The sequence below is a fragment of the Eurosta solidaginis genome, chromosome 2 (genome assembly GCF_040869045.1).
Source record: "Eurosta solidaginis isolate ZX-2024a chromosome 2, ASM4086904v1, whole genome shotgun sequence".
In the NCBI taxonomy this organism is placed as follows: Eukaryota; Metazoa; Arthropoda; class Insecta; order Diptera; family Tephritidae; genus Eurosta; species Eurosta solidaginis.
The window spans coordinates 49,605,331-49,627,690 of NC_090320.1; the positions used below are offsets into that span (position 1 = coordinate 49,605,331).

At 33.9% G+C, this 22,360-nt stretch overlaps 1 protein-coding gene across 13 annotated transcripts in view; it reads left to right on the top strand.

Moving 5' to 3' along the window:
• B4 overlaps positions 1–22,360 on the top strand; it is a 628,513-nt gene that overhangs the window by 58,653 nt on the left and 547,500 nt on the right. For all 13 annotated transcript variants that reach the window (XM_067765289.1, XM_067765287.1, XM_067765288.1 and 10 more), the window contains one exon: positions 14,343–14,797. The gene's annotated coding sequence lies outside the window, so the exon portion shown is untranslated. The remainder of the gene's footprint in view (positions 1–14,342; positions 14,798–22,360) is intronic.

Consider the following 22,360-nt stretch of genomic DNA (forward strand, 5'->3'; position numbering starts at 1 on the left):
CTACAGAACACCCTATTCAAACGCCCTCACTAACAGCAGATATGTGAATAACATTACTGTTTCAGCGACCATTGCTTTAAAAATGGATATCCACTGCTAACAAAGCCGCCTCCGCATCATTTTCTGCGTCCTCTACTGTTACTCAGTCGCAATTTAAATCAGTTGTCGTCCGCTAGTTAAATAATTATTCAGGCTCACATTACACATATTCTCTTTTGTTTAGAAGTAGCTGGGCAAGCGTCGTAATGTTTATAACATCTTTACGAAATATTCTTTGGGTTTTAACAAATATGGGTGCGTATGTCTTCACTCGTTGCTCGTTAATCAACGACTAAACCACTAGACTATGATTAAAGTACTTTTACCAACACAATCGCAGTTTCAGTTTTAGTGATCATTGGTTTAAATACATTGCTCACAGGTTCATATTATATCAGCAAATTGTTCCTTTGTTGAGAGCTTTGTTTGACTCTGTGCGTGCTGATTATTGGTAAGCGTGATTGAGAACGGGAAGAAGACGCTATCATAGTTCGTCAGTCACGGTTGTTCCTACCAAGCTGTTGCTGAAACTTTTTGTGATCTTTCAGTAGCTGTGACAAACTAGTGACAGTGATACAGGCGAAATATATGCCTTAAAGTTTATAATAAGGAAAATTTGACATTAAGTGTTACGTAATTTGTCTCTTAGTAATTATAACTCAGTAGGGTGGGTCACATTAATAGGCTGCAGCAAATTTAATACACACAGCCAATACTTTGCTACAAAGTCCAACAAAAATATTTGTTTATTTAAATCAGCAATTAAATTATTAAAAAGAGAGGTCAATAGGAAGTGGTGCAACAACCTTCAAAAAATTTATATATTTTATATGCTAGTTAAACATTTTAAAAATTACTCTAGGGCGATAAATAAAAAAATATGAATTGAGGACATTAAATTAATTTGTCCATGTCATACCAGCAATTAAAACGTCAGCGCGTTTTTAATTTCGTTTTGATTGATGTTCAAAGTACCTTATTTTTATCGGTGTTTTTCTTCATCTATTTCCGTATTTCTTTTTTATTTACCTACTCTACTTTAATTTAATTCATTGACAGCGTAAATAACAAATTATATATTTTCAAAAAAAAAAAAAAATTAAAAATCATACGCACTGGTTTCGGTGGCAGGTACAAGCAAACGGTAATTTGATGGTGCTTAACGAGGAGTAACACGAGGCTTGTACGCGTCAAGAATAAATAAAATAATGACATGCAAAAAATAAAAAATAAATAAATATAAAAATATTAAAACATAAGTAATTGGTAGTCAACTTCAGCGCTTAGAGATGCATAACCAAAGCCAGGTTGATTTCAGGGTCATTACTGGTTATTGTGGTCAACTGAAGTTAGACTTGAGCACTTACATAAAAAAATATCGGTAGTACCAAGTACTCGTGAAGTTCAATGTGTAAACACAAGGTGTACGCCTGTTAATCTAATCTTTTTAAATTAACTACACATTTTCCAGTTTAAATTCAGAAATTTATAACTCAAGCTAAGAAAATTAGAATTCAATTTCAGAAAATCACAACTCAAGTTCAGAATTTCCAATTCAAGTTCATATAATTACATTTCAAGTACAGAAGTTGCAATTTAAATTTAGAAATTTGCAATTTAAATTCAGAAAATTGCAATTCAAGTTCAGAAAATGACAACCCAAGTTCAGAAATTCTAATTTAAATTCAGGAGTTTACAGTTTAAATTCAGAAAATTTCAATTAAAGTTCAGAAAGTTACAACTCAAGTTTATAAAATTGTAATTCAAGTTCAGAAACTTAAAAGTAGGGTGTTCTTTTTCAAAAGTTATTCCAATTAATTTCTTCCTGTTTGCTTGCAAACTGATCTAAATCTAAAATACTTTGACCGCAAGATACTAGTTTTTAGTACATAGTTTGAAGAATGTAACGATAAGCTCAGATATTCTTGAGATATGGCGCCCATATCTGGCCAAGCCGACGACCTTGTCATAGCGTTGCGTAAGTTTGGCCGCTTTGTTGAAAATGCTGCCAAAATGATGGATTGGTGTTTTCTCCAAGGTGTATACCCCGAGGCTAGAAATCAAATACTTGAGTCGACACCGCAGTTTGGAAGCAGTGGAAGGGAGAGACCTCCACAGAGTTGGGAGAGGCAGTTGGAGAAACACTTGTGCTCCCATGTCGCACCCAATTGGCGTCAGTTATCGAAAAATTGGTAGGAAACGGCCAAAATCGCGATTACCCCAATTAATGATGAATGGTGATGATGACAAGCCCTAACAGAGGTAACATTACCAGAAACAAATAGTTTGAGGCTCTTTGAGAAGTGCTTCCTCGGCTTCCTGTCGGTAACAACCGAAGCCAACAATTAACTGTTTTATTATCGGTTTATTATAGACAGCGGATTGTTATCATTGTGTCTTCGATTTTTTATCAGTTTGCATTCGATGTGGTATCAGCTTGACATCGTTTACCTATTGGTTTTTTATCGAGTTTTTGACGATGTGTTTCATCGATTTTATAATTGTTTTATCGATAACTTTTCGATAAAAATTGGATAAATTTTCGATAAAAATCAATAAAATTTCGATAACAAATCGATAACACGCCCATAAAAATTGGTAAAAAATTGGTAACATTTTGATAACAAGCCTATATTTATTAATATCCTTTTGGTAACCTGTCGATAACTTTTTAATAATAAATCGAAAACGTTTCGTTGTTGCATCGATAGCAAATCGATAACTTATCGATTTAATTTAATTATTTTGTTTTTATTTTATTTTAGTTCCTTTGAAGTTTATTTCATTATAGTTAATTTTTTTATTTTATGTTATTTAACGCTATTTTTTTTTCTTTCATTATATTTTATATTACTTTATTTTATTTTATTTCATTTTATTTTAACTTATTTTTTTTATTTTATTTCATTTATTTTTAATTTAGTTTAATTTTAGTTTGTTTTGTTTTATTTTATTTTCCTTCATACAAAAATTTGTGTATCTTATTGTATTTTATTTTATTTTATTTTATATTATCGCTTTTATTTTATTTAATTTAGCTTGATTTAATTTAACAATTTTTGTTGTTATATCGGCCTACTGATTTGTAATATCGCGGGTTCGAATCGAGCTCAAGGCCTAACTTTAATTTTTTATCATTATTATTGTTATGATAAATTTTTTCTTAATTTAGTTTAGTTCGGTTTAATTGATGTTAATTTTTGTTTACGTGTATATATGTATGTGCCTCCTTTTTTTACCTTAATTAGTATTAGCTTAGCTAAAATTGTTGTTTTGTGACACCTTATTGTTGTTGATGTAAATAATTTCAAAATTGTGACCGAAAACTAATGTAATTATTTCTTATGTTTTATTGTTGAAAATAAATAGACTTCGCCCCTGAAGAAGCTAGGGCGGCTAGCGAAACGTAGGGCCGCAACAGTGGAATAGTCACCATCTTTTTATTTCCTACTGGAACCACAATGGGTCAAATAGCCTAACAACAAAATATTAATTTAATGTAATTTAATTATATTCTAATTTAGTTTAATTTAATTAAAGTTAGTTAATTTAATTATATTAAATTTATTTTGATCTAAATTAATTAAATTAAATTTCTTTATATTTTTTTAATTTATTTAATTATATTTAATTTTGTTTTATTTAATTTAATTTAGTTTAATTAAATTTTTATTAGTTTAATATAATTTCATTATGTTTTAATTTTTTATTTAATTTTAATTTATTCACAGAGTTCACAGAGTATATTAACTTTGTTCGCATAACGGTAATCCGTAACGGCATAAACTAATCGAGATAGATATAGAATTCTATATATCAAAATGATCTGGGCGAAAAAAGAAATTCATTTAGCCATGTCCGTCCGTCCGTCCGTCCGTAAACACGATACCTTCAGTGAATTTTGAGGTATCTTGATGAAATTTGGTATGTAGAACGAAATCGGACTACAACCACGCCCACTTTTTCGATATCGAAAATTTCGAAAAACGGAAAAAGTGCGATAATTCATTACCAAAGACGGATAAAGCGATGAAACTTGTTAGGTGCGTTGACCTTATGACGCAAAATAGAAAACTAGAAAAATTTTGGGCAATTGGGGTGGCACCGCCCACTTTTAAAAGAAGGTAATTTAAAAGTTTTGCAAGCTGAAATTTGGCAGGCACGTTACTCCTATTACTATATGTGTGCTTAATAAAAATTAGCAAAATCGGTTTACGAACACGCCCACTTTAAAAAAAAATTTTTTTTAAATTCAAGTTTTAACAAAAAATGGAATATCTTTACATTATATAGGTAAATTATGTCAACATTCAACTCCAGTAATGATATGGTGCAACAAAAATAAAAGAAATTTTCAAAATGGGCGTGACTCCGCCCTTTTTCATTTAATTCGTCTAGAATACTTTTAATGCCATAAGTCGAACAAAAATTTACCAATCCTTGTGAAATTTGGTAGGGGCATAAGTTCTATGACGATAACTGTTTTCTGTGTGTGGGCGGAATCGGTTGAAGCCACGCCCAGTTTTTATACACAGTCAACTGCCTTTCTTTCCGCTCGGTCGATAACACGATAACTTGAGCAAAAATCGATATATCTTTACTAAACTTAGTTCAGCTACTTATCTGAGCTCACTTTATCTTGGTATAAAAAATGGCAGAAATCCGACTATGACCACGCCCACTTTTTCGATATCGAAAGTTACAAAAAATGAAAAAAATTCCATAATTCTATACCAAATACGAAAAAAGGGATGAAGCATGGTAATTTGATTGGTTTATTGACGCAAAATATAACTTTAGAAAAAACTTTGTAAAATGGGTGTTACACCTGCCATATTAAGTAGAAGAAAATGCAAAAGTTCTGCAGGGCGAAATCAAAAGCCCTTGGAATCTTGGCAGGAATACTGTCAGTGGTATTACATATGTGAATAAATTGGCGGTACCCGACATAGTAAGTTCTGGGTCACCCTGGTCCACATTTTGGTCGATATCTCGAAAACGCCTTCATATATACAACTAAGGGCCACTCCCTTTTAAACCCCTCATTTATACCTTTAATTTGATACCCATATCGTACAAATACATTCTAAAGTCACCCCTGGTCCACCTTTGAGGCGATATCTCGAAAAGGCATCCACCTATAAAACTAAGGCTTACTCCCTTTAAAAATACTCATTAGCACCTTTCATTTGATACCCATAACGTAAAAACAAATTCTAGAGTCACCCCTGGTCCACCTTTATGGCGATATCTCAAAAAGGCATCCACCTATAGAACTAAGGCACACTCCCTTTTCAAACACTCATTAACGCCTTTCATTTGATTCCTATATCGTACAAGCACATTCTAGAGTCACCCCTAGTCCACCTTTATGGCGATATCCCGAAATGGCGTCCACCTATAGAACTATGGCCCACTCCATTTTAAAATACTCTTTAATACTTTCCGTTTGATACCCATGTCATACCAGGGTTTCTCTAGGTTCATTTTCCTACATGGTGATTTTCCCATATTTTGTCCCCAAAGCTCTCAGCTGAGTATGTAATGTTCGGCTACACCCGAACTTAGCCTTCCTTACTTGTTTTATTTTATTTTTATTTTGTTTTTTTCTTGTTTATTCATTTTTGTTTATTTTATTTTGTTTTATTTTATTTTATTTTACCTTTTTTTACTTTATTTTACCTTTTTTATTTTATTTCATTTTACAACTCTTTTTATTTCAACTACAACTTGAATAACTAATTTTGTGATATATATTTTTTTTATTTTATTTAATTATATTTAATTTAATTTAGTTTTACTAAATTTTTATTAATTTAATATAATTCAAATATGTTTTAATTTTTTATTTTATTTTACGTTATGCTATTTTATTGTAATTTGTTTAACTACGTTTTATTTTATATTGTTTTATTTTGTTTTGTCTATTTGATTTTATGCTATTGTTTTTTACTTAAATATTATTTTGTTTATTTCTTGTTTATTTTATATTATTTTATTTCAACTTTATTTTATTGAACTTTAGTGTATTTTATTTTATTTTATTTTATTTTATAATTCTTTTTATTCTATTTTTATTTTGTTTTATTATATTTTATTTCAACTACAACTTGAATAACTAACCACTTGTTTTGCTTTGTTAACATTTTGCGTATCAGTAATAAAAATTACGCATTTGTTCATGTTTTCCATCATATCTCTGTTAATTTATTTTCAACAAAATAGTAGTGCATACATCTCTTCGAGCACGTGCATGCATAACAATTTTGCATTTGCTCAGAAGCTTTAATTAAAACGTAGGTGACGTATTTGCACTGAGTTGCTAATCGATTTACTTGATATGAAGTCAACCAAGTACCGTGTTCCCACATAACGCTACAGTGTCCCCTAACGCTCTCATTTTGTATTACTCCAAACATCATAACAATACCTTACGTTACGCCTACGCCTACACATTTTAAAGTACCCCATATATCCTCCATATAAAATAAGCTTACACTTACATCTTATGCTTACGTACAGGACTATCCCAAACAATGAACAAAAATGTTTACTGGTAAAAAGAAATTATTGTAATTTTTAATTCAAATCTTTTGCAAACTTTTTTTTTACAAAAGTATCCTTGAAATACTTTTTTACAGCATCTCTCCAAAAAATATCTAATAAAAAAATTTCTCCCATGTGTTTTGACATTTACACCACTGTGGCAGTGTCTATTTAAATAAATAAAAAAATGGGCACATTATACATATATTAAGTTAGCCATCGTTAAATTGAGGAAACACTAGTTTTAGCAAATAATTTATCTTTTGGGTGTTCGTATAGACAAAGCCATAAAAAAGTAGTGTCTGGAAAAATTTTGTTATCTAATATATAAAATTCTTCTGTCACGGTTTTAGAGGCTGAACTCCTCCGAAACGGCTGAACCGATTCTCATGAAATTTTGTGAGCATATTGGATGGGTCTGAGAATCGGCCAACGTCTACCTTTTTTTCGCTACGTGTCTAGGGTCTTGAGATCAAAACGTGGACCCGGGTACCCCTAGAATGTGTTTATACAATATGGATATCAAATGAAAGCTGTTGATGGGTGTTATAGTGCAGGATATTTTTCATACAACTGGGAGGCTAGGGTCTCGAGATATAGCCCAAAACATGGACTCGGGTACCCTTAGAACGTGTTTATACAATATGGATATCAAATGAAAACTGTTGATGAGTGCTATAGTACAGGATAATTTTAATACACCAGGGAGGCTAGCGTCTCGAGATAGAGCCCAAAACGTGGACTCGGGTACCCCTAGAATGTGTTTATACAATATGGATATCAAGTGAAAGCTGTTGATGAGTGCTATAGTACAGAATAATTTTCATACAACTAGGAGGCTAGGGTCTCGAGATATAGCCCAAAACATGGACCCGAGTACCCCTAGAATGTGTTTATACAATATGGATATCAAATGAAAACTGTTGATGAGTGCTATAGTACAGGATAATTTTCATACACCTGGGGAGGTTAGCGTCTCGAGATATATCCCAAAACGTAGACCCGGGTACCCCTAGAATGTGTTTATACAGTATGGATATCAAATGAAAGCTGTTGATGGGTGCTATAGTACAGGATAATTTTTATACAACTGGGAGGCTAGAGTCTCGAGATATAGCCCAAAACGTGGACCGGGTACCCCTAGAATGTGTTTATACAATATTGATATCAAATGAAAGCTGTTGATGAGTGCCATAGTACAGGATAATTTGCATACAACTGGGAGGCTAGGGTCTCGAGATATAGCCCAAAGCGTGGACCCGGATACACCTAGAATGTGTTTTTACATTATGGGTATCAAATTGAAGCTGTTGATGTATGCTTAAGTACAGAGTAAGTTTTACACCGCTGGGTGACTACGGTCTCGAGATATAGGCCAAAACATGGACCCGGATACCCCTAGAATGTGTGTGTATTGGGATATCAAATGAAAGCTGTTGCTGAGAGCTCTAAAGTTCATTGTGATATTCGATTTAGTCGCATCAACCTGGCAAAACTGATAAATATGCATGCGAAGCCGAAATAAAGACAAGAATTAATAATGCCCACATGTACCTATTTACATACGTCTCTGGGACTGGCAATAAGAGATGAAGAAGAAGGAGAAAAACTTGAGAGAAGGAGACTGAGAAAGAGATAGAATGAGACGAAGATGGAGATGAAGCGAAAAAGACGGAGGGAGGAGTGAACAAAAAGATTAGGAATAAGTATAGAGGGGTAGGGCAGATTTAGACGGAAAAAGCTTATTAAAGTGTATGCAGATAGGCCAAATTTAGGGCAGAGCAACATCTGCCGGGTCTGCTAGTCTAATATATAAAATTCTTGTGTCACGGTGTTAGAGGCTTAACTCCTCCGAAACGGCTGAACCGATTCTCATGAAATTTTGTGAGCATATTGGGTAGGTCTGAGAATCGGCCAACGTCTACCTTTTTTTCGCTACGTGCCTAGGGTCTTGAGATCAAAACGTGGACCCGGGTACCCCTAGAATGTGTTTATACAATATGTATATCAAATGAAAGCTGTTGATGAGTGCTATAGTACAGGATAATTTTCATACAACTTGGAGCCTAGGTCTCGAGACATAGCCCAAAACGTGGACCCGGGTACCCCTAGAATGTGTTTATACAGTATGGATATCAAATGAAAGCTGTTGATGAGTGCTATAGTACAGGATAATTTTCATACAACTGGGAGGCTAGGGTCTCCAGATATAGCCCAAAGCGTTTACCCGGGTACCCCTAGAATGTGTTTATACCATATGGATATCAAATGAAAACTGCTGATGAGTGCTATAGTACGAGATAATTTTCATACATCTGGTAGGCTAAGGTCTCGAGATATAGCCCAAAACGTGGACCCGGGTACCCCTAGAATGTGTTTATACAATATGGATAACAAATGAAAGCTGTTGATGAGTGTTTTATTAGAGGATAATTTTCATACCCCTGGGTGACTAGGGTCTGGAGATATAGGCCAAACTTGCGCCCGTGAACGCCTAAACAATGTTTTTACATTGTGGGTATCAAATTGAAGCTGTTGAGGAGTGCTATAATACAGAGTAAGTTTTACACCGCTGAGTGACTAGGGCCTCGAGATATAGGCCAAAACATGGACCCGGATACCCCTAGAATTTGTGTGTATTAGGATATCAAATGAAAGCTGTTGCTGAGAGCTCTAAAGTTCATTGTGATATTCGATTTAGTCACAACAACCTGGCAAAACTGATAAATATGCATCCGAAGCCGAAATAAAGACAAGAATTAATAATGCACCATACTGAGACTGAGACTCGGAGTGGGACTGGGACTGAGAATCGGAATGGGACTTGAACAAAATACATACCACCCTCTGGGACTGGCAATAAGAGATTGCCTGGGACTGGGACTGAGACTGAGACTCGGAGTGGGACTTGAACAAAATACATACCACCCTCTGGGACTGGCAATAAGAGATGAAGAAGAATGAGAAAAAATTCAGAGAAGAAAAAAGAGAGAAGGACACTGAGAAAGGGATAGAATGAGACGAAGGAGGTGATAGATGAAGCGAAAACTACGGAGGGAGGAGTGAATAAAAAGATTAGGAAAAAGTGTGGAGGGGTAGGGCAGAGTCAGACGGAAAATGGTTATTAAAATGTATGCAGGTAGACCAAATTTAGGGCAGAACAATGTCTGCCGGGTCTGCTAGTTTCTTATAAAAACTTGGGAAACTGTATGGGCCGATTTCACCAACTCGACTTAACTATAGTTAACTAATTTTTAGCCTAAGTCGATTTGGTGAAATCGGTCCTATGTATAGAAGAAGTTTAGATTATTAAAATATTACATAAACGACAATTCTTTAATAACAAACTGTATCGTTTCGATAACAAATTGGTAACACCCCGCTAGTGAAACAATAGCTTTCCAATAACAAAACAATTTTTTTATGAAAGCGATCCGATAAAAATCGCTAAGAAATCGTTCTTTTCGATAAAAATTTTAAACTCTTCGATAACTATTCGATAGCAAATTTAAAACTATTTGACAACAGCGTTTCGATAAGTAATCGATAAATTATCGATAAAACCCAAAAAAACTTCGATTACAATTAAAACAAGTAAGGAAGGCTAAGTTCGGGTGAAACCGAACATTACATACTCAGCTGAGAGCTATGGAGACAAAATAAGGGAAAATCACCATGTAGGAAAATGAACCTAGGGTAACCCTGGAATGTGATGTATGACATGCGTATCAAATGGAAAGTGTTAAATAGTATTTTAAAAGGGAGTTGGCCATAGTTCTATAGGTGGACGCCATTTAGGGATATCGCCATAAAGGTGGACCAGGGCTGACTCTAGAATTTGTTTGAAAGCTGTTACTGAGTATTTTAAAAGGGCGTGGGCTTAGTTAGTCCTTTTCGAGATATCGCCATAAAGGTGGACCAGGGGTGACTCTACGATTTCTTTGTATGATATGGGTATCAAATGAGAGGTGTTAATGAGTATTTTAAAAGGGAGTGGCCTTAGTTCTATAGGTGGACGCCTTTTCGAGATATCGACCAAAATGTGGACCAGGGTGACCCAGAACATCATCTGTCGGGTATCGCTAATTTATCTATGTATGAATACCACGAACAGTATTACTGCCAAGATTCCAAGAGCTTTTGATTTCGCCCTGCAGAACTTTTTCATTTTCTTCTATTTAATATGGTAGGTGTCACACACATTTTACAAAGCTTTTTTTCAAAATTTATATTTTGCGTCAATAAACCAATCCAATTACCATGTTTCATCCCTTTTTTCATATTTGGTATAGAATTATGGCATTTTTTTATTTTTCGAAATTTACGATATCGAAAAAGTGGGCGTGGTCACTGTCGGATTTCGGCCATTTTTTTATACAAATACAAAGTGAGTTCAGATAAGTACGTGAACTAAGTTTAGTAAAGATATATCGATTTTTGCTCAAGTTATCGTGTTAAGGGCCGAGCGGAAGGACAAGCGGTCGACTGTGAATAAAAACTGGGCGTGGCTTCAACCGATTTCTCCCTTTTTCAGAGAAAACAGTTATCGTCCTGGAATCTAGGCCCCTACCAGATTTCACAAGGATTGGTAAATGTTTGTTTGACTTATGGCATTAAAAGCATCCTAGACAAATTAAATGAAAAAGGGCGGAGCCACGCCCATTTTGAAATTTTGTTTATTTTTGTATTTTGTTGCACCATATCGTTACTGGAATTGAATGTTGACATAACTGACTTATATATTGTAAAGATATTAAATTTTTTGTTAAAATTTGACTTAAAAAAATTTTTGTTATAAGTGAGCGTGTTCTTTATCTGATTTTGCTAATTTTTATTAAGCATACATATAGTAATAGGAGTAATGTTCCTGCTAAATTTCATCATGATATCTTCAATGACTGCCAAATTACAGCTTGCAAAACTTTTAAATTACCTTCTTTTAAAAGTGGGCGGTGCCACGTCCTTTGTCCAAAATTTTATTAATTTTCTATTTTGCGTCATAAGTTCAAATCACCTACCAAGTTTCATCGCTTTATCCGTCTTTGGTAATGAATTATCGCAAAATTTCAAAATGGTCATGGCTCCGCCCTTTTTCATTTAATTTGTCTAGAATACTTTTAATCCCATAAGTCCAACGCAAATTTACCAATCCTTGCGAAATTTGGTAGGGGCATATATTCTGTGACGATAACTGTTTTCTCTGAAAATGGGCGAAATCGGTTTGAAGCCACGTCCACCTTTTATACACAGTCGACCGTCTGTCCTTCCGCTCGGCCCTTAACACGATAACTTGAGCAAAAATCGATATATCTTTACTACACTTAGTCCACGTATTTATCTGATTTCACCTTATCCTGGTATAAAAAATGGTAGAAATCCACGCCCACTTTTTCGATATCGAAAATTACGAAAAATTAAAAAAATGCCATAATTCTATACCAAATATGAAAAAAGGGATGAAACATGGTAATTGAATTGGTTTATTGGCGCAAAACATAACTTTGGAAAAAACTTTGTAAAATGGGTGTCGTCACACCTAATTTAATATTATTTTGTTTTATTTCAACTTTATTTTATTGAACTTTAGTGTATTTTATTTTATAATTCTTTTTTATTCTATTTTTATTTTGGTTTATTATATTTTATTTCAACTACAACTTGAATAACTAACCACTTGCTTTGTTTTGTTAACACCTTGCGTATCAGTAATAAAAATTACGCATTTGTTCATGTTTTCCATCATATCTCTGTTAATTTATTTTCAACAAAATAGTAGTGCTCTTCGAACACGTGCATGCATACAAATTTTGTATATGCTCAGAATCTTTAATTAAAACGTGGGTGACGTATTTTCACTGAGTTGCTAATCGATTAACTGATATCAAGTCAATCACGTACCGTGTTCCACATAACGCTACAGTCTCCCCTAACGCTCTCATTTTGTATTACTCCATACATCATAACAATACCTTACGTTAAGCCTACGCATACACATTTTAAAGTACCCCATATATCCCCCATATAAAATACCATTTATAAAGACTATGCTTGCGCTTACACTTACATCTTATGCTTACGTACAGGACTATCCCAAACAATGAACAAAAATGCTTACTGGTAAAAAGAAATTATTGTAATTTTTAATCTGAATCTTTTGCAAACTTTTTTTTTACAAAAGTGGTTTTTTTTTTTGGAAAAACTGTCTGGTATTAATTGTCTTGAAATACTTTTTGCATCTTTAGAGCATCTCGCCAAAAAATATCTAAAAAAAGTTTTTCTCCCATGTGTTTTGACATTTGCACCACTGCAGTGCACTGTGACAGTGTATATTTACATAAATACAAAAAATGGGTGCATTATACATATGTGACCCGGCCTATGAAAAGGTGGCTTATGACTCAAAAAAAAAAAAAGAAAACTACTAAGAAGCTGAATAAATGCATTGTTTATCTTTAACAGCTGTTTCTCGCAATTTCTTTTTTGAGTCATAAGCCACCTTTTCATAGGCCGGGTCACATATGTATATTAAGTTAGCCAGCGTTAAATTGAGGAAACACGTGTTTTAGCAAATAATTTACCTTTTGGGTGTTCATATAGACAAAGCCAAACCAAAGTGTTGTGAAAAATTTTGTTAGTTCTTATAAACACTTGGAAAATATAGAAGAAGTTTAGATTATTAAGATATTACATAATCGATAATTCTTTAATAAAAAACTGATATTTTCGATAACAAATTGGTAACACCCCGATCGTGTAACAATAGCTTTCCGATAACAAAACGGCAATTTTTTATGAAAGCGATCCGGTAAAAAATCGCTAAGATTTCGACAACAAATCGTTCTTTTCGATAACAATTTCCTAACTCTTCGATAACTTTTCGATAGCAAATTTAATCTTATTTGACAACAGCGTTTTCTATAAATAATCGGGGACTTTTCGATAAAAAGCCGAAAACTTTCCGTTAACAAGTTACAAAAATTACTTTTTGCAGTTTAGTTCCTCTTCCAATTGGCGTCGTGCTCTTCCTAAATTTTTCTACAAATTGGCGAAACGGTGCCTACATGTTTTTGCTGACTCCGAACGGTAGCTGCAACAGCCAACAGTCTGGCAGAGGTTGCGAAATTGGATCTTTCACTCCTACTTAGGTTCAGCAATGCAAGCAAATCGTGCATTGAGGACCACTGGGAATGGACAAAAATGTCTCCAAGTGATAGCGTATTTCACTCGACACTGTACCAAAGGTTTTAGGCACTACATTATGTACATAAGCACATCTTTTCTTATTACATCTGTTCACAAATAGTTTTCTTAATTTCTTTGTGTATAATAAATACATTTCGAGCATTGCTGCTTGAAACAGTTCAACGAACAGCTGGTCTGTGCCGTACGTTGTGTTTATGGTCAAATGCCGGGCCGGGTTGTTCTTCTTGTTTTGGTCTACTTGTTGCTAGGTGGCAACAGCAACCAAACAACAATTTTTCCACCAACACATTTTGGCACATACCTATAGCTCTTCCTCTACTTTTGTTGATTTTTCGGTTGTCATTACTATGTTTATTTGTTGCTTCTATTTTTTTTTTTTTTTTGCAGTCGAGTGCTTTGACCAAGCGGCTTTGTTCTCATTTTTATGTGATTGACTAATGTTGTTTTGCGTTAAATTTTTCTATACATTAATCATAATTAAGATATGCTCATAATTAATTATACTAAAATTTATTAAATAATATTTCATTTTTTTTTTACTTATTTCATTTCAGATAAATTTATAAAACTTCATCTTTTGTGATAAATTCGAAGTCTGCTTTAAGTGGTTTATGACTATGGCTCTTACTATCGCTTAATGAGTTTTTCTGTGTGTGTTTGTGTAGATATTCATAGTTAAAAAAATATAAAATTTTTGTACATAAAAAAAGTTACATTAATAAAAAAACAAATACTGCAATAAATAAAAGCAATATTTAGATATGAAGTTGATTACTTAAGCAATTGCCGAAAAACTTTGGGGCAAGAAAAGCGAGAATATTAAAAGATATTGTTCGTGTAATATATATATGAAAAAAAAATTACTTAAAAGTGTTAGTGTAAGAAAAAAATGTACGTGGGAGCAGAATTTTTTTAAAATATTTTAACTAAAAAAGGAAGTTACTCAAATTAAATAACCCATAAAACTATCCATCTGCCTATTGCATCGCTACTTCAAGCAGTTTGAAAGGTAAGTTTACACTTTATAATACTAAAATGTTTAACTTTTAACATTTGAATTCATTTATTGATTTCTCAGATTCTCTTAAATAAGGTGTAAAACTTAATTATTAAAATTTAAACAGAAAATATACTAATTGACTTTTTCAAAGCCGTCAAGACAATACGCCCATTTCGATTCTGAACAAAATATTTGGTTTGAATATGCACTTTTTTTTATGCACTTTTAATCAGAGACCCAATTTAATTGTGATTTGAAATTTTGAAACTGAAGGCGTTGCGCGAACTCAAAAATGTAATACATTTTTTTTTTTTAAATTTTCAAACAAAAATAAATTTTTTTTTAATAATAATCATAAGTCAATGTTTCATGCTCATGAGTACATATATTTGTGTGCTCCTGAAGCTAAATATGATGGTCCCAGTCGATATTTGGATCTGGAATTGTGCCTGACATTTATCATTTTGGCATTGATTGATCATTGAGCCATTGAATTGATTGCGGGCTTTTTCATCAGAAGCCAAGTAGGTTGCTGGTTTTTTTCCGATCTGGTGAACTAGCTATTTTTTCACCACGCAAATTAGCGCCACCCTAGTGTACATACATATACAGCTTTTACTAAAATATACTACACACGTATACATTTATACGTTTTTAATGCGCTTAAATGTTGTTGCTCGTTTCAATTTCTGCTTGTCACAAAATTTTGCTGTATTCATTAACCATTCTAATTGTGTTTTATTTTATTTTTGACTAAAGTTGATTATTTTACGAGCTCGAAAATGGCAAATTTTTATTTAAATTTCAAACTTATCGTGGGGCTAAATTTTTACTTGGGTAGATATGAGAACTAATATATGGAAATTTCAAAAAAGAAAAAAGTAGAATATTGGCATACTTTCGCGTGAATACAGTCACGGGAAAAAATATTAGCACAAGCACTTTGCAGTTTTTACTTAGTAAAAATAGTTTTCGCTATTTTTATTATTATAAATACATGTACAAATATGTAATAAAATCAATATACACTAATGTTCAAGATTTTACGCAAAATTGGGGAAAATTCGAATTCGGTACACGTATATTCAGTAAAATTTTGAAATTTTCGCTAAGACTAATCTGAGTTTGCAGTTTTGTAGCTGACTTAATTTTAGTAAAACAAATGTTGATCTCAATCCCCTAAAAAAATTACCGGATTTTTGGCAACTTTTCATCAGCTGTGTTGAGCATTTACTTCTATACAAACTTTTGAACGTAATTTTTTCGACATCGAGTTTCCCCGAATTTTGCGTAAGATCTTGAACTTTAGTGTATATTGATTTTATTACATGCTTGTAGAACCGACAGAAGTTGTTCTACCTTAACTTCTCTATCCTTTAATTCTCTCCTCACTCTGAGTCCCTTTCTCCCTCTCCCTCTTTTCCATTACTCCTTTTCTCTCTAGCTTCCTCTCCTTCTTCCTCCCCCGATGCGTCTATCTCTATCTCTCTACCTTAGTCTAATTCTATCTCTTTCTCACTCTTTTTCTCTTTCCTCGTTTTTTGTCTCTCTATTTTTTTTATTCTTCTCCATCCCTTATTTCCGGTCCCAGTCCCAGTGCCAGAGGATTGTAAGTATTTTGCAATGGTGTTTCATAAAAATATTAAAACAAAAAAGTTTCTAAAAAAATGAATTAAGAGATGGACCACACTTACAATTTTGGGGTATGTAAAATAGATAAGATCCGATACTCAAACCTACTCAATAAATTTCATGATAATTAGAGCTCAACCACAAATACTGTGACACGAGAATTTAATTTATAAAATAGATAATACCCCTGAACCACATTTTGGCCTATATCTTGTAAACCGGTTGTCGCGGTGACCCGAAAAATGTGTAAGTTTTCAAGTTTCTACGTTAATGGGAAGTTACTTAAAAATCGATCGCATGATTCTACATTCTCTAAATAGATTTTCTAAATATTTCTAAACATCTCGACTCTTGCTTCATCTACACCATTTCCAGTTATATTTTAGAAAGGGTGAAGTGGATTTTAGAAAGCGGCAATTCGATTTTGAAAGCGTCAGTTGAATTTTGGAAATCATAAACTGGATTTTAGAAAATTGGAAATTGTTTAGTTGGACTTTGGAAAGAGTCAATTGTATTCTAGAATTGTCAGTTGAATTTTCGAAAGCGTCAATTGGATGTTTGAAAACGTAAATTGGATTTTAGAAAGCGTCTATTGGATTTTAGAATTGATAATTGGTATTTGAAAAGCGCCAATTGAATTTCAGAATACGTAAATTGGATTTTAGAAAGCGTCAATTGGATTTTTTAAAATATTCCAATTTTTTTTTAAATATACTCCCTGGCATTCTTAGATGTACACTGAATAGTATACATACCCCAAAAACCCATCTGCAACGTCAACGGAGCTAACCACGCACATTCAGGACCGGTTTCACCAACTCGACTTAACTTAGTTAAATCATATTTTTTAATTTTTCTCTGTCACCACCAATGCTTTACTAAGTCACAAATTAGCCTACCTGTCAGCTGGCTTATTCTCGACTTTCAACAGTGTTGCTGTAGTACAAAAAAATTTGGGTCGAATTAAATGGCAGTATTGATACTTATTTCATTATGCAAATATAACAACCCCGCTTTTGTGTGAATTCACTGGGTGGCGTGTAATTAAAACGTAGCCAAAAATACTACTATGTATAAAACAGCTGATAGGGTTTTTGTATGTCAAATGGGTTTAGTAGCTAAGTTGGTGAAACTGAAAAAAACTTAGCCTCAAATCTGGGCTAACTTAAGTTGAAACTAGGTTTCAGACTAAGTCGATTTGGTGAAATCGGCCCTTAAAGTTGTATAAAAATTATGTGCAGTTTAATGTATTTTTGGATTAAAAAGCAATATACCCTTCTAACCTAAATACTTGTTCACTTGTTTAGCCTTAATCAAATCTATGTAGTAACATTTTCTTTTAGGACAGATAAGTGTGTTTTTAATGCATGTGTTAGATTTTTTAAATCGCATGTGTTAACTGAGTTATTCTACTTGTAATACTTCTACTTTTCAATATTAAATTTTTCAGTAACCTTGCAAACAAAAAAACATATCTTTTTTTCATGGCATATCATTTCAGTAATTTTTTGGCAATACATACGCTTGTGTTTGCTTTCAGTGGTGATCAATTTTATAAGAGACTGATGCCCCTATTGGCAAAAGGTGGCATCCTTGTGAAAACATTTTCAGTGGCAACACCTAGGTGAAAAGTCTGAAAATGTAATACTATACCGATGTACCAAATTTGATTCAAATCGGTTAAGCTCTTGTGTGTGTAGTGGATATACAAAGAAATATAAAAAGGTGAGGTGGCAATCCTAAGTGGCAACCCTACTTAAAAGTATCAATAGAAATGTGGAGTAAAATACCTTTCGTTTGGTGCCCATATTGACATACATATCTCATGTAATGCCAAAAAATGACCCCGGGTCCCTCCGAAACCGGGGCTCGATGCATAGTAATCAGGCGTAGTGACTATCGATAGACAACGAGGGTCGTACAACGCATTTACCTGCGCTGAATGGGCAAAAAATATGCTTGACGATTGGGAGCAACAAGACAATCAATCGTCTCAGTGACTTGGTCGTTGTATGCGACAACGCGCCACGTCACTCGCGCTTAGGAGCTGTCATCGAGGAACATTCGAGTGGAAGGTCCAGACTTTTGAGGGTGGGTCCATATATTCCCATGCTAAACCTCATCGAGTATATATGGGCTAAAGTAAAAAGCTACGTAAAAAGCCATATGGAAATTCCTGTAACAGTAGGCTCCCGGGTATGCGAGCAACGACTGCAATATGTTGAAAAACTAATAGATGACGCCAAGGCTACAGTAACCGGATGAGATTGTGAAAGAGCAGTACAGCACAGCGCAAGTTTCTATGCGGATGCCATTGCCAGAGAAGACATGAGGGTTGGTGAATAAATGTCTTGTATTATTTCGTATATATATATATATACATATATATACCCACATTTTAAATACAATTTTCAACTGCTTTTCCATGTTCATGATCGTCTTTTTGTTATACTACATTTATGTTACGCTGTTATCAATAATAATTTATTTATGATTCGAAATAAATAGGGTGTGAAATAATAAAAATTTACTAATTCTAAAATCCAATTGACGTTTCCTAAAATCCAATTTACGTTTTCTAAAATCCAAATTGCGTTTTCTAAAATTCAATTGACGCTTTCGAAAATCCAAATGCCAATTCTAAAATCCAATCACCTTCCAATTCACCTTTTCTAAAATCCAATTGACGTTTTCTAAAATCCAATTGGCAATTCCGAAATCCAATTGACGCTTTCTAAAATCCAACTGACAATTCTGAAATCCAATTGATTATTCTAAAATCCAACTTACGCTTTCTAAAATACAACTGGAAATGGTGTAGAAGAATTATCTATGCTGAATATTATAGAAAAGTAATGGCTCAAAGCTATGTCCAAAGTTTCAGGTTCCTAGATTATTGGAAAGTCACCTAAAAACATATTCCGAATTTCCAAATCTCGTACCTATTTCAATTATATCGACCTGTGCGTCCCCTAGTATACTTGTTTCCATTTGCATTGTCATGATGAGCTGAACTACGTGTAAGGTCAGGTTTCACGTTTCTAGCTTAAAGAGAAGTTACTTAAGAAACGAGAGCAAAATTCCACATGCTCTAAATGGATTTTCTAAATATCCTTAAAAAAAACTTCTTATCCTGAATATTATAAAAAAAAGTGCTCTAAGCTATGTTCAAAGTTTTAAGTCTCTAGCACACCGGGGAAATTACTTAGAACTTCATAATTGAATTTGAAAATTCGGACGAAATTTTTTGATTTGCACGATCCCTACGCCACCTATCGAACATTATTTTCTATCGTGTTAAATTTTCATCGGGTTCTAATATATTTTTCAAGTCTCAAGAGTCTAGCTCCACGATTGGAACGATTGTATGTCATCCCTTGTAAAATTTGATTTGAATACAAACCGGTTTCGGTGTTGTGCCATCTTCAGTGTAATTTTCGTTCTCAACTAAAATCACTAGTTTTCTATATTGCTATAGAAAAACTATCTTACAAAAAAAAAAACAAGCTGAATTGAAAAAAACAAAAAAAAAAGCACTACTATATTTCTGTTCGCTACTGTATATACATACATCTACTGGTACCTAACTAAATCACATGTAGTTATAAATTTGCCCAAAAAATTTTATTAACAACTAATAAGAGTACATACAAGTTTTGAAATTTCTAGTTCAGTGGTGCATAACACCCGCACAGCTTCGAAAACAAACGCTGCTTTTTTTCTGGTAGTAGGTGTTTACATGGAGTATATTCAAGCATAGAATTAACGCATGAGATGTTTACAGCTTGGGGTACAGGCTGGAACTGATGGACTGCTAGCTTTACTGAAGCTCTGTCACTGCGCTCACACGGCATTTCGGTAAACGCTGATTAGTTTTCCAAAGCTCTCGAGTGCACCACTGATCTAGCACATTCGCATTATTGTTTTATTTTCTTTTCTCTTTCCACTGGTCGCTTTTAATATACACCCACTTTTGTTATAATAACAACAACAATAAACACTGCTGTCAGTGTTTTTGTAATTAGCATTTGGTGAGTTGATATTATTATTTTTTTTTAATGATTAATTATGTGAAAACCGCATGTAAAAGTAGCGCTTAATAAATAACGAATAATAAAAAAGCTCTAGTAAACGAATGTGAAGTATGTGTGTGCATTACGTGCATAAGAGTAGTGCTTATGCAAATATTTTTTACAACTTTTTATTGTAGGAAAGAGGCTTTTAAAGAAATTTATTAATGCATTTTTCCGAAAGTTTGAAACCAGCGCGTGTTGCAGTCTTTGGGGAACAACTTCTTTTCTTTTAACATTTAGGGAACGTAAATTTTTGTGATAAATGTGGGTATTTAAAAAAAAATTATTTCCTTTATGGCTTCTTATAGGATATGCCAGCTGAGAGAAAGAGTATGCGAAATTAAATTTGAAATGTTTTTTAATTATTAATGAGCGAATTCTATAATTTCATTACTTAGCGTAAATTTAAAGTATTAAAATTAAAAAAAAATATATTAAAAAATTTTAGTCCAAGAATTTTAGTATTCTTCGTCTTTTTATAAATAAAAAAAAATCTATATATGGGGAAATCCGCCAAACTTTGTGTTCGGCCGGGGGCGTCTGATCCTTGCGAGAGGTGGGCGCACCGGGTCGATCTCAATGAACGGGTTGGATTTTGGAATAAAGAAGAAAATGAAGACGAGAATTTCTCGTTATAATAATATGCTTTATTGGGTAGAAGTAAAATAAACTGGTTACAATATTACCTGACTGTATTGTAGGAACAAACGGCAGAGATCGCTGGCGGCAGATGTGAGCTGTACGGCTGTTGAAATCCAAGAGAGCGGTTGTATAGCAAGCTACAACCGTTGACCCGCAAAATCCTCCGTTTTGGAGGGGAAAGGCACCCACACATCAACCCCGACAAGCATATGCATGAGTGCTGACAAAAAGCACACATGCGCGTGCATGTACATGCATGGACATGCATGAGGGTGATGGTGTGGGTGGTTATAAATTAAGTCGAGTATCGATTTGCAGAGTTGTATTGGGGGGATCGCAATCAGGTGCGGAAAAGTTAGGCATCCTGCCTAAACACACTCTTTTTTAGTGGTTTTCTAAGTTATTGTGAAGTTCTCGAGCAGCACCGCTAACTTCACGTGAATTAATCGAAGCATCAAAAAAAAAAAAAAAAAGAACAATCACACCAAAAATAGCCACAATTGTTCTCTTTGCAACTAATTGACGTATAATTTGCGATAAAATATCATCTAAGTTGCATTTCGATTATTATAGTATAAGACAGTTTTTACGAAGGTACTAAGTTCACGTGAAAAAAAACCAAATAAAAAGCGCGCTAAATTTTTTCTCTTCGGAATTAATTAGCGCATAATTTGGGACAAAATATCAACCTTTTAAGTTTCTGATTCACCGGAGGCGCTTCGCTAACATCAACCGCAATGTAAAGGTTATGGAGTGAGCACCTTTCATGAGAATCGGTTTTGAGCTACTCCGTGACACTACGCGCTATGTGTAATAGAGGTTTACGCCGATCACTTTACCGGCGGCGGCGGCATAGTCTCTATTATATATCGGCGGCGGTGGCGCGGGCGGCGCGCCGGCGTACGCCGGTGCTCTTACTTTAAAAACCTGGATTTTTCTATTTAAAAAATAATATTTAGGAAAGGGTTTGTTTGTATATATTCAAGGAAATGAACGTGTTTCGGAAAGATCCGGTTTTTGCCTCAAGATCTCGCAGACCGTTCAAAAATTTCAAGGAGTAGCTCCTTGCGGAGGGATTCGCCCTCGTTCGCTTACTCCACAGAGGCTTCGAAGCTAACCCCGGTCTTTGGAGTTGGTACTGTTGCGTCTGCTGAAAAGAAATAGAGATACATAAAATAGTCACACTTTTGTCTGTATATCTCGTGCAAAGCGTAGTTTCACCTAG